The sequence below is a fragment of the Lissotriton helveticus genome, chromosome 7 (genome assembly GCF_964261635.1).
Source record: "Lissotriton helveticus chromosome 7, aLisHel1.1, whole genome shotgun sequence".
NCBI lineage: Eukaryota > Metazoa > Chordata > Amphibia > Caudata > Salamandridae > Lissotriton > Lissotriton helveticus.
Genome location: NC_136068.1, coordinates 1,476,151,142 through 1,476,162,939, shown reverse-complemented (window position 1 = coordinate 1,476,162,939; position 11,798 = coordinate 1,476,151,142). Strand labels below are relative to the sequence as shown.

General features: G+C 47.2%; 1 long non-coding RNA gene across 1 annotated transcript in view; it reads left to right on the top strand.

Annotated features, from left to right (window-relative positions):
* Nucleotides 1-691: 691 nt before the first annotated feature.
* The window catches only part of LOC144770389 (uncharacterized), a 298,757-nt gene continuing 287,650 nt past the window's right edge, over nt 692-11,798 (top strand). Inside the window, exon 1 of the long non-coding RNA XR_013598880.1 lies at nt 692-1,573. This is a non-coding gene — a long non-coding RNA (uncharacterized LOC144770389). The remainder of the gene's footprint in view (nt 1,574-11,798) is intronic.

Here is an 11,798-nt window from a genome sequence, read left to right as displayed (position 1 = left end):
CCCAAAGCGCTATGCGTTGTAAAGGCATGTGTTGTAAAACTTGCGTGGTAAAAGCATGCGTGGTAAAAGCATGCGTTGTAATGTCATACATCCGCTCCACACATATTCCCTCGATTATCTTGATGATATAATGTAATCCTGCTACATCAGGCCGCCGATTGTATCGTAATCCTCTCCGGTGTGCACAAAGCATCAGCCTTGCAAGTGTGGTTGCTGCAGGATGAAGGATGGCGGTGGGGAGGGGCTGACGGCCTCACCCGTGCTGCACCTGCTTACTGCTGGGATCGCGACTGATACAAAAGCGCTGCGAACTCCCGAAGAGGCGAGGATATGGGAGCTGATGGCCTAACCTGAAGGCAATGACAAGGAGACCGGCGGCGATGCTCGAGGTCTGGTGGGACTCCGTGGCGAGGCCGTGACCGCATAGCAGGTGAGCAGATATTGTCACTGGGTTGACCGGGTGAGATAGACTATGCCAGCCCAGCTACACACTACCCGAGATGGGAAGGACTGAGGCCACCCGACCTTGTCCTGCGGTGAAGGAGAATGTTGTGATTGAATTTCACAGTAATGTCCTCTCCCTCCCCTCCACCCGTCATCAGCTGATTATTCTGGAATGTTGACAGAGGCCAGCTGCTGACCTATGACTCCAGACGCTCCCTGTGTCCTCTCCCTCCCACCTCATGCTGTGTTGGTATTTCACCTATTAAATCAGTGAAAACTGCATCCTGCTTACATCCATTCTTTACAAGTTGGTGACGAGGGCCAACACAGCAGAACCTACGTGCAACCCTCGGTGAAGCAGAAAATCTAACTAATCACCCTTAACTGCAAGAAGGGAAATATCTTCGAGGGACATTCAGACAAAGATCACGAGGTCAGACCAAAAAAAAAACAAATTTGTGAGGAGTGAATTCTGATGAAAGAATATTACACAGGGAAAGCAGCAATGACGAGCGCTGAAAGAGTATAATTCAACTCTGTTCCTTCATGAAAATATTGTTTGACTTAGTGCTTATGAACGGATTGAATGCGCATGAAGGAAAGTCAAGCGTGATTGACACAGTGCAAGATACGGATTTGGCATAAAGGGCAATAACTTTACAAAGAACACTGCTGACTCTCATCGCTATTGTAATGTGCAAACTGTCACCTGTCAACCGTCACCCTTCAACGGCTTCACACAGCGGATTTATGACAGAGCGCACCGCTGATTAAGCTGCAACCGCCAGCGTCAACTGTCACCCAGACACCGTCAGTTGTCAACGGCATCATTCTACAACCCTCAGCTGATCCTGACGCAGCTCGTCAACGACGTCGGCGGACATCTTAGATGCATGACGTACAATACCCTAACGCGACCACGCTCCACTCTTCCCTGCCCTGCCACGTAACACGCATGTCGCTCTCAGGCTGATTGAAGAACTTCTTCACTATGATTGGCATTCCGCTGACATCAATCACTTTTCCAAGTCCCACAGCATACGCGCCTCTGAAAACTAAGCAACTCAAATTCAAGAAGAAGTTCCATGAGTGTCAATCCACGCTGATTGGCACAGCAACCAAGTATAAGGTACTTTTCCTACACAACCCAGCGCCCCACGATCTCTATATTCACACAGTACAAGTGACGCCCATCTGATACATAAATACTCTATACTGTAAAAATGGCAGCATGGTACTTGTTATATTTGGCACCACCTGCATCATTCCTAGCTGGGGGAGATGAACCCCCTGTCAAATAGGAGGAATGGCGAGAACATTTCACAATTTTTTTTGAGACAATAGAGGATAATGAAGACTTAGAAGCAGAAAGGAAATACAAACTGTTGATGCACTGTGTGGGCGTGGCTGGAATAAAAGTTTTTAAGAGGATCAACAAAAAGGCAAGGGCAGTGGATGAGGGGGATGTTTATATAAACACCATTGATGATCTTAATAGCTATTACAAACCCACTGTTTTTGTAGTTGTAGACAGGTACAGATTCTTCCGTAGGAAGCGAGGCCAAAACGAGGGTGTAGACGACTACGTCACGGCATTAAAAAACCTAGCCATTACATGCAGATTTGGTGACTTGCACGATGAATTCATCAGGGACCAAATCGTAATGCAGGGCTCCAATGCTGACATTCAAGACAACTTGTGGGCCAAGGGAGAGTGTCCGCTACAAAATGTAATTGATATTGTGAGAGGGGTGGAACAGACTGGCAGATGCGCTAAAGCCGTAATAGCAGAAAGTAAAGAGAAGAAAGAGAACATTGTTGCCAGAGTAGAGGTGAGGAAACCCAAGGAAGGTAAATCCCCTTACAAAGACAAACCCAAAAATTACACTAAATTTGAAATTGTGAGCAACACCAATAGAAATGTTACAGATGCAGCAGTTCAAATCATTTAGCCAACGACTGCAATTGCCCTGCCAAAAAGTACAAATGCTCCTTTTGTGGTGTCATGGGCCATTTTCAAAAGGTATGCCACAAAAGATCACCCAAAACGGTGAAATATATTGAGAATGAGAATGAAACGAGTTCAAATTTTTCTGATGAGGACAAAATGAACATGTTTGTACTAAATATTGCTGATGTCTGTGTTTTAGATGTAGAAGGAAATGATGAGGGGTCAGTCAAGAAAAAAACAATGTGTGATTTATATATTGGTGGCGTAAATGTGTCTATTGTAGCGGACTCATGCTCACCATATACCATTGCAAATGCAATTTGTTTGGAAAGAGAAATTTCTCCCCAAACTGGGTGAACAGTTGGAACCCCCAGACATCACAATGAAAACATTCACAGTTGAGCCCATCAACTTGGATTGGTTTAGGAGACTAAAATTCACATTCAAAGGTAGAGAAGCCCTATGCAAACTTTACATATCCTAGCCTGGTCCATCAGTTCTGGGGTGGCTGGACCAAGGGAAGCTTGGCATTGTTATAAACCCAAACGGCGAAGGGTCAGTTCTAGTTATTGAGTGTGAAGAAGGAATTGGCAAGGAGGTCAAACACAGATTCCCCAAGGTGTTCACGGAATCCATTGGTCATTTTGAAGGTTTTGAACATAACATTTGCGTTAAAAAGGATGCCATCCCTGTGATACATAAAGTTAGTAACATTCCATTCTCCATCCGTGAAGGAGTAAAGGAACATTTGGAGAAATGAGGGCAAGATGACATAATAGAGAAAGTTGAATTAGCTGAATGAGTGGCCCCCATGGTGGTAGTAAAACGCCCCAATGGGCGGTTGAGATTATGCATTGACCTCCGCGATCTCAATGAGAGCATCCTTGTGGACCAATATCCACACCCAAGAATCAATGAGATGCTGGCTTGTACCAAGGATATAACATTTTTCTCAACTATAGACCTTAAGACAGCGAATCACCATATCCTCTTGCACCCTGAGAGCAGAAGCCTGACCACTTTTGTCACCCCTTTTGGGTGTTTCTGTTACAAGAGAGTCCCATTTGGGTTAGCATCGGCTGCAGCGATGTTCCAAAGGCTGATGCAGGAGACATTCAAGGGGGTGGATGGCATTTTGATATTTCAAGACGACATACTAGTCATGGGCAAGAGTAAGGATGAACACAACAGAAAATGAATGGAAGTGCTAGAGATCCTGGAGAACAAATGCCTCACAGCCGAATACAGCAAATGCAAATTCGCACGCACTGAAGTTACCTATCTGGGGCACTCTATCTCGGATTCAGGAATCAAACCAAAAAAAGAACTCCTTGACGCTATTTCCAACGCACAGGATCCCAAAACAAGGACGGACTTCGCTCCTTCCTGGGCCTCATAGAATTTTACTGCAAATTCATTGAGAGGTTTTCATCAAAAACATTTGATCTGAGACAGTTACTGAGAAACAAAAACAAATTTGTATGGGCTGAAGAAAGCCAGAAGGCATTTTGCATGCTAAAAAACGACATATGCGCCGCACCACCCTTGCAAGGATTTGATCCAATATTGAAAAGTATAGTGACAACAGACGCAAGTGGAAAAGGTTTAGGTGCTGTGCTAACTCAAAAAGACTTGAAGGGCACAGAATGCACATTGCATTTGCCTCACGTTCACTCACACCAACAGAAGAAAGGTATTCTGTAATTGAACGTGAGGTCTTGGCATGTGTATGGGGTTTGGAACATTTCCGACAGTTCGTGTGGGGCAGCAAGGTAATTTTAAGAAGTGACCACATACCCCTCACTAAGGTTTTAGCCACCAAGGGACTACATGCAGCATCTCCGAGACTAGCAAGAGCATCTGTAAAACTGTTTGATTATAATTACGAGGTACAATACGTACCTGGTGTCAAGAATGTAGTTGCGGATTTCCTGAGCAGAAAGCCAGTTTTAGCCCAGGAAACTAGTGGGGAAGCGGATGAGAGATTATGAGTTGCCAATGTGCATGAGGAACTACATTGCATATCACTAGAAAAATGGATGACTGAGCTTAGCACAGACCAGACATTGGATACTGTGTGTGACATGGTTATGAATGGATGGCCAAATAAAACAAAATGTAATGAAAGAATTGTTGCCCTACTGGGAAGTCAAGGATGAACTCTCAATTGAAGAGGGATTACTCTTAAGAAGTGGGAAGATAATTCCTCCAACCACCCTAAGAAGTACCATACTAGAATTATGCCATGAGGGACACCTGGGCATAGGCAAGACCAAAAGCAGAATCAGGAATCTGTACTGGTGGCCAGGTGTGGATCTAGCAACCAAGAGAGTTGTAAGAGACGACCTGCAGTGCAACAATTCTGACAAGTCCAAGGTCACGTAATGGCCCCCACTCCACCCCTTACCATCTCCCATCATGCCATGGGAAAGGATTGGACTAGACATCATGGGATCCATTTCTGATCAAGGGGATCAGGTTTATGCCATAATGATTGTTGATCACTTCTCAAAGTGGCCTTAAGTGGGATTCGTGAACAAAACTGATACACAGAGTGTACTGCAATTCCTAGACGAGGTGTTCATCAGAGAAGGACTCCCCAAATGTATTGTACGTGACAACGGCCCCCAGTTTACCTCATAGATTTTTGGCAGCTACTGAAGAGAAATAATATTGCACACAAGACCACCTCTGTGTACCATCCTGTTGGAAATGGTGCTGTAGAAAGGTTTAACAGGGTCAACAGGGGAATTTTGCAGCTTGCCACCACCAACAACCTAGGGTGGAGAAATGAAACAGGCAAAACATTGTGGGCGTATCGCATTACTCCATGCAATAGTACTGGGCATAGCCCATTTGAGCTAATGAGAGGAAGGACACCAATGTCTAAGGACAATGTTGGCTGGCAAATAGCCGCCAAGAGCGCAGACTGGTCGCCTGACACAGTCAAACTATGTCTGCAAAAGACACAGGTAGATAGTAAGAACCACTATGACAGAAAACAGCTGCAAACCTGTTCAAGTGTCTGCGGGAGATATGGTTTGTGTGAAGTATAGTGGACTCATAGCTAAGGGGCAGAATAGATATTCACAACCACTCAAAGTCGAGAAATTGTTCTGTAACTCTGCCTTACTCAGCAATGGTAAAGTGTGGCATTTCTCGAGATTAGCCCCAGGCAAACACTGTAGCACGAGTGGGGATGATGTAGATGCACGCAGAACTGTAGGAGGTGGAAGAATGAACTTATGGGATGATGATGAAGACAACATGGATGTGGCACTGGACACACAGGGTTCAGCCTCCTCTAGATACAGTGGTTGTTTTGCTGACAGGGACATAGTAAGGGCAGATCCTGAGGGCGTTCAGCCTCCACTGGCTGCAGTGAGCATGCACCCGTCAGTGTGAGAGTAGAACCATCAAGAACGAGATGTGGTTGCAGTGTCGTGCCACTGAGCAGACTCAATTACTTTATTTGTAACTAACTGTTTAACCATTCTTTGTTGTTCCTCAACGAGGAAGATGTGTTGTGACTGCATTTCACAGTAATGTCCCCTTTCTCCACCCGTACCCCCCTCGCCTCCACCTGTTATCAGCTGAGCGATCTGGAATGCTGCAAGACGCCAGCTGCTGACCTGCGACTCTTGGCGCTCCCTCTGTCCTCTCCCTCCCACCTCATGCTGTGTTGGTATTTCACCTATTAAATCAGTGAAAACAGCATCCTGCTTATGTCCATTCTTTACAGAGAACACTTAAATTAAATGCATACGGAGCAGTCCTGGGAGAGCTGCAAGGATTAGTGACCGAGGCACGCAATAAAGAGTACGCGCAGTGGTGCGGACCTAGGAACCTGACCGCACCATCAGGTGCTACCTGCACCGCGGCGGAGGTGGTAACCTCTCAAGGAACAGCAACCCGCGGTCCCCAAGAAGTGAGGCTCAAATCTTGAACTAGGGACAGGATATGGGCACCGGGCACAAGGTAAACCTAGCAGGGAGTCATCCAAATCTCCAAACCTGGGCCCGCCAAGATAGAAAACGCATGTTGGGCACGATAATGCTCCAACGCTCAAGCACTGGGATCATGGCGGTTCGTGACGGGTGGAGGGACTTGCCGGCTCCGCGAAACCCCAAGGGAAGTCAAAAAGAGCCCCATCTGACCCACACCAATGAGGAGCACACCACATGAGCGTACGTGGAGGCCTAGCGTGGCTATACGAGATCCGGGGGTCGGCCAGGCCCAGATCTCCGAACAAATGCAACAGGCACGGTGAGGAAGCACCAAGTGTGTCCGGAGTGCCTCTCTTCTCACTGGCTTGGTGAGAAAAGGTGCCCCATACAAGCAATATTAGTGTACGACCTGGGTGACACCCCAAGACCCACTCACAGAGCTTGAGGAAGACCCAGACTATAACTATATGTACACATGCTACACAGACCTGGATCAGGAAAGAACCTCATTGCACCAGATTTACAGAGCCCGTGCCCTCCCAATACCGATAGGCTCCCACCATAACACTCTGAAGACCGCGGGTCCACCAATAATCACAACGGGATGTGTGTCAACTTCAGTAGTACCACCCATCATCACCCATCGCTGACCCAACCGAAGAAAACGGACTCAATCGACATCTGAGGAAACTGCTCGCAGCTATAGAAACAGTCACCCCTCCACTCCCAGGTGGAGCTAGCATAGCTTGCGGATCCCAGGAGAGTGCCCGCAATACCTTCTATATGTCCTCAGCACAAACGTTGGCCATGGGCGACATACGATCAAATACACAACAACCAACCACACGCTCGGAGACCCATGAGGCCCCACATGCAGAGGTTGATAGTGCAAATGCAGCTTCACACTCAGCACTATCCGCTAAACTTGACTCTGTTTTAGCTGCAGTAGAGAAAATAGGCGCTGCATTAGAGCAAACAAGTACATCCCCGGAGTCCAGAATAGACAAGGTCACATCCGACTTCATGCTACTACAAGCTGGCCACCGCAAACTGGCAGACAAGGTCCAGGCCAATTAACTAGCCCTATCCGATCTGAAACCAACCACCGATAGCCATGCGGCAGCTCTACAGGATCTCCTGAATCGAGTGAACACACTAGAGGACATTCTAGGGAATGCTGAAGGACGCTCAGGCCACAAAATGTTCGTGTGGTGGGCCTTCCAGAAGGAGAGGGAGGGCAGGACCCTAGAGCCTACGTCAAGCGATGGCTGAAGGAGCTGCTCCTTGGAGGATGCATTTTTGCCTCAGTTTGTGGTCAAGAAAGCACATCGAGTGCCTGCCAGCAAGCCGCCCCCGGGAGCCAGACCAAGACCACTTCAATTTAAACTTCTAAATTACAGAGACCTTGCCACTGTTCTAAAGGAAACACGTAAATTGCCCGATATCAGGATCCAAAACAATCAAATCATGCTATTCCTGGACTAAACCGCACAAGTACAGAAACAACTAGCATCTTTTAATGCAGTGAAACTCCAACTCCGAGAATTATACATTCATTACTCTCTGATATTCCTGACCTGACTGCGGAGCTGCGAAAGGAGCTGCCGGCTTCTTTGATGCACCGTCCAACCTCTAGGACTGGCCTGAGGAATTGGGCCTTCTGACAGGGCCCAAACCATCCACTGATCATTTGTCACCTTGGCGAGGCAGGAAAACTTGTCACTGCAGCAGAAGCCCTAACCACACAATGCTACCGACAACGGTTTCCGACCTGGAATGTAAATGTAAATGTATGTGTCTTGTAAAGCGCACTGCTGCCCTGAGGCGTCGTGGCGCTGTAGACCGCTGGGGAACCTGTCCTGGCTATCCCTGTGAGATGGCCCCTACTGGGTATCTTCAAGGTGAAACCAGGCATCCCCGGCGAATGTGGGGGGCCGTTGTAGAGATGAGGCAAGCTAATGCCCAGAGTTGCCGAGCGTGATCCCTGGTTAGAGTAGGCACCGAGGCGAGAATTATCGAGTCCGCTGACCCTGGTCCACGACGGGTATTGAACCCTGGTCCTGGGCCGTTCTCTGCTTCCGGGTCTGCCTCCTCTAACCAGTGAGCCACACCACTCTACAAAAGACTAACGAAAAGACGAGAGGCTTTACACGTAGCTGCAGCAATCCGATCCACGTCACAGAACTCAGATCATGAAACAGGATCCACTCATTCATTGAGCCCAGATGGGTCGCCACCCGCACAGTCTGAGAATTTAGACTCTCTACATCTACCAGATGTCACACTGCAGGCATCAGATGATATAATCTGAACACTCCTCAATAATAATCTGAAAAGTGAACGCTACTACGCTCTATGTAAATGTTACAATATCTTGTTTTTATAATTTATCCCATTCGATATACACACAGTAGATGGGAGAGTTAGCCGCCACACCACTGGATACAAGACCTCAACGAGACACAGCACTACCATTAGACAGGCTGCATGCACAACTGCGTCCACAATTTAGATGGGATTACCTAATACTTTAACAGAACATCACGGGGAGGCAAGACTGTATAGATATACACAGCACACCCACATAACTAAACACGAACCAGCATGGTCATCACCAGGTTTGGGCATCTTAGTTTGGATGAACGTCAACCACGAGTTTGCCCTCCTACAGTTGTGCAGAACGTGGTTGAACCCCCTGTTCCGCTTTTATTTTCGACACCTCAGGAGCTTTGAATAACCACCTGGTCCCCTGCCGTACATCCACCCTCCCCTACTACTGAGATAATACTACTTAACCATGGCACAGACAAATGTCCTTACATGGAATGTGAGGGGAATGCACATGTCCAAACGCAGATACTCCATATACTCATATACAATGCAGAGGCACTATCATAGCCCTCCTGCAGGAAATGCACCTGATCCAGGCTTAAATTGATCATCTCTGTCACCGTTGGAGGGGCAAGTATATGGCCCTAACTACTCCTCCAAAGCGTGAGGGACCTTAATATGGATGAAAGCTGGGGTCCCTTATGTCAAAGAAATGAAATGAAATACCAGCATTTGTAATACGCACAGCTACCTCCAGAGAGGTGTCCCGGCACTGGGGGCCATCGGGAAGATTAAGTGAGCTATTGCCCAGAGTCACAAGGTGCTGGGCCAACCTGCTGCCGGGGCTCGAATCGTGAACCCTGTGGTCCGGAGTCAGACACCCTGGCCGCTGCGTCACACCTCTTCCACTGATAACTGACCCAGTGTGCAGATATGTGTTTGTGAAAGGTAGATTGAATGGCCTTACACTCCTCATAGGCTCTGTATATGGTGTTGTACACCGAACCGACGGTCCGAGTAAGAGTAGGCCCATATATCCAACCCAATTAGGACATAAGGGTGCCTCCTATCCCCTCTCCTCTTCTCGCTGGCTATAGAACCACTAGCAGAGGCAATCCGCACTGGGATAAGTGAAGAAATTCCATTAGGAAACGGTACACTCACGATACCCTTATACGCAGATGATCTACTGGTATACATAAGAGACATTAGTCTGATCACTCCCTGATTGGCACATGTTCTAGGAGACTTTGCCTCCCTATCAGGGCTGAAAGTCTATGGCGCTAAGTCATGTCTATATGCTTTCAGCGAGACGTGCAAAGACCCGGAGTATGTCCTTAATGGGGTGCATGTGCAATGGAGGGCAGACACATTCCGCTACCTCGGCAAAAGGGTGTACAGGAAGCAAACAGACTTGCTAGATGGTAATCTGGGTAGAAGACCGACAGGCTTCTGCTCCCAAATGTCATTTTGGAGCATGCTCCCACTATCAGTGACAGGTCGAGTGGCCCTCACTAAAATGGAGATCCATCCACGGTTTTTATACTACTTCACAAACCTGCCACAATACATTCTGCCTTCCTTTTTTCGTCCGCTGGAAAAGTTGGTTAGAGACTTCCTATGGGGTGACACCAGGCACTGAGTGGCGATAAAAACTACCCCAGCCACTCTATACCCCAGTGGCGCTTATAAGACTATTTCACCCCTGCGTGAAAACAAAACCGCCGGAATCGTGACTGCTTGGCATGCCAAACAGCTGTTTCCGCCGAAGTCTATACATTACCTGAAATGTGATGCTGTACGCACCTGCCCTACCACTAGAGGGAACGCCCAGAGGTCGAACGACGACCACAGCTGCCGGACTCAAAGATGGTGGGAGGCGGGAATTCGGGATATGGGAGATCTATATTGGGAGGGTGTCCTAATCCCATATATATTTTATTGATGACGTTTAATAAAGCGCAAACATGACCAAACTTTTGGTGTCAGAGCTCTGTACAACCTAATAAATAGCATCAGATATACAAGGAGCAACATATAGAATATACAGAATGAAAAGATAATACAAAGAGACATAGTGGAAATACCAGAAATGAAATCATATTGGCATGTATAGTCACCTTAGATAGGAAGGAGATTATTCACTAGTTTCATTTTTACTCTGTTTTTTAAAAGAGCGACTGATGGGTTGGTCCTGATCTCTGGGGGAAGAGAGTTCCAAATTATTGGGGCAATTCTAGATAAAGATCTCTTATAGGTTTTCTTTTTGTGAAATTTTTGGGGTTTCAGCATTAGGGAGCATGTACTATGAGAAGCTCTATTCCTTCCGGATAGAACCAGTTTCTGAGCCACGTAGCAAGGAGTGTTGTGGTGGATGACTTTGTACGTCATGCATGCTATTTTTAGGTGGATCCTAGATTCATAAGGTAAGAAGTTCAGAGAGTGGAGGGCTGGGGTGATGTGATCATTTTAGGTCTCGCCTAGCGTTAGCAGCGCGCATGTGATCGCCTGGCGTTAGCAGCGCACATGCACTGCTCTCGCCATGTGAGGGCTTTTTCGTAATCAATACGCTTTTGGAAGCTTTTGGAAGGGAACTTGAAGCCCCGCCCATTTTTTTTATCGGGTAGCGTCATCTTCCATGCGAAACGCTGGCTTATGATTGTAAAGGAGGCTTCGTAGTTCCTCCTTGCTACCGCGTTACCCATTTTTAGCCCCGCCCACCAGGACTGGATCTTTTACTTGCAGTGTTCTACACTGTCTCCTTCATGTCAGTAAGCACTATGTTTTTGGCGCATGCCCAGATTTAGTTGTTATCTCAGCGGTACCTCTCCAAGGGGTCTGCAGACTCCCTGCCGCTGAGCGCCGTGCCTCGCTTGACTTACTTTGATTTGATGACGATGCTTGGTTGCAGCGTTAAAGTGAAGCGAGGGTCCTTTGGAATCAGAAAGACGCTCCAAGGCCCCACAGTATTTGTTTGGTGGCCCCCGGTTTCTATTTTTACTCTGAATTAGTATTTTAAAGTTTGGGGCGTTGATCTGCTGGACTTATCCATTGGGTTTCTAAAGGCTCGTCTTGAAGAAATAATTATGCCCTTTCTATTGCATAACCTGTACTTAGAGTTTGCT